The sequence below is a fragment of the Cherax quadricarinatus genome, chromosome 51 (genome assembly GCF_038502225.1).
Source record: "Cherax quadricarinatus isolate ZL_2023a chromosome 51, ASM3850222v1, whole genome shotgun sequence".
In the NCBI taxonomy this organism is placed as follows: Eukaryota; Metazoa; Arthropoda; class Malacostraca; order Decapoda; family Parastacidae; genus Cherax; species Cherax quadricarinatus.
In genome coordinates this window covers 17359087-17359671 of record NC_091342.1, presented here as the reverse complement: position 1 = coordinate 17359671, position 585 = coordinate 17359087, and positions in this window count along the sequence as shown.

The following is a 585-nucleotide window of genomic DNA, read 5'->3' as shown; positions in this document are numbered from 1 at the left end:
GGGAAGAAGTGTGGTAGGGAGAGAGGGAGGAAGTGTGGTAGGGAGAGAGGGAGAGAAGAAGTGTGGTAGGGAGAGAGGGAGGAAGGAAGTGTGGTAGGGAGAGAGGGAGGGAAGAAGTGTGGTAGGGAGAGAGGGAGGGAGGAAGTGTGGTAGGGAGAGAGGGAGGGAAGAAGTGTGGTAGGGAGAGAGGGAGGGAGGAAGTGTAGTAGGGAGAGAGGGAGGGAAGAAGTGTGGTAGGGAGAGAGGGAGGGAGGAAGTGTGGTAGGGAGAGAGGGAGGGAAGAAGTGTGGTAGGGAGAGAGGGAGGGAGGAAGTGTGGTAGGGAGAGAGGGAGGGAGGAAGTGTGGTAGGGAGAGAGGGAGGGAAGAAGTGTGGTAGGGAGAGAGGGAGGGAGGAAGTGTGGTAGGGAGAGAGGGAGGGAAGAAGTGTGGTAGGGAGAGAGGGAGGGATGAAGAGTGGTAGGGAGAGAGGGAGGGAGGAAGTGTGGTAGGAAGAGAGGGAGGAAGGAAGTGTGGTAGGGAGAGAGGGAGGGAGGAAGAGTGGTAGGGAGAGAGGGAGGGATAAAGAGTGGTAGGGAGAGAGGGAG